Source organism: Papaver somniferum, chromosome 1, assembly GCF_003573695.1.
Source record: "Papaver somniferum cultivar HN1 chromosome 1, ASM357369v1, whole genome shotgun sequence".
In the NCBI taxonomy this organism is placed as follows: domain Eukaryota; kingdom Viridiplantae; phylum Streptophyta; class Magnoliopsida; order Ranunculales; family Papaveraceae; genus Papaver; species Papaver somniferum.
In genome coordinates this window covers 181,744,433-181,745,661 of record NC_039358.1, presented here as the reverse complement: position 1 = coordinate 181,745,661, position 1,229 = coordinate 181,744,433, and positions in this window count along the sequence as shown.

Below are 1,229 nucleotides of genomic sequence, written 5' to 3'. Positions count from 1 at the left end.
TTTTTGCACAAGAACTTGAAATTGATTTTTACATATGGTAGCTCTTTTGATACATAACAAAAAGAAACAAAAAATTACATGACACTTTGCAAGAGGTAGCCCTTTTTGATGCACCCAGTTAAATTCGATGGTTGTCTTTCTTAATGTAACCTCCACCTTCTATCCCAACCAACCAAAGAACAAGCTAGTCAAGTTTCGTTCAGTATTCTAAAGTGATTGGCAATCGTGACTTCCTATCACAATTTCTTATCACTATGTGAATTGTGCTAGAATCAGGGTGCATAAATATCTAGACTAAGACTCCTAATAATTACATATTTGCACAAGAGTCAACATTTCAAGGTAAATGAGCTCCATTTTTTATGTTTTTTTCAATTTTTAATTTTTTATTTTGATTTTTTCATTTTTTTCAAAAAGAAGGAGTTCTTGTTTTCAATTATGGCATATTATCAAAGTATCTACTTTTCACCCCCAAACCTAAACTAAACATTGTCCTCAATGTTTCAAAATATGAAAAAAATTATAATACAACATATGAAGAGGATCATGTTGAGTAGAGAAAAAGGAAAGAGAATACCCGATTTTGGCGAAAGCAATATTAGAACTCCGTTATTCAAGGCAAAAAAAAATCCAACGTATGTCAGCCGAGATCATAGTGGATTAGCAAAAATATGTACAAAAGAAAATAAAATATTTAACTAACACATTATCTACAAGAAAATTTGGTTTTTAATGGGATTGGACTTTTTGGAAAAATTGGTTTTGTCGGGAGTGAAAACTTTTTGGTTTTTTAGGGAAAAAGGCTTTTTGGGAAAAATTTGGTTTTGTCGGGAATGAAAACTTTTTGGTTATTTAGGGAAAGAGTGGACCAGTTTAGTACACATAGACCGGGTCCTCCAGGTTGGTTGTTTCAATGTCGGGTGGGAATGGTTCAAGGAATGGCTTCAATCTCTGCCCATTGACTTTGAAAATGTTCTTGTTGGAGACATCTTCTAGCTCCACAGATCCATGAGGGTAAACTGTGCGTACTAGGAACGAACCCTTCCATCTGGAACGCAGTTTTCCCGGAAAAAGATGTAACCGGGAGTCATACAGCAAAACTTTCTGACCAGGAGTGAAGGATTTGCGCAGAATACGCTTATCATGAAACATCTTCATCTTCTGCTTATATAACTTGGCACTATCATAAGCCTCATTTCTCAATTCTTCCAACTCGTTGAGTTGAAGTT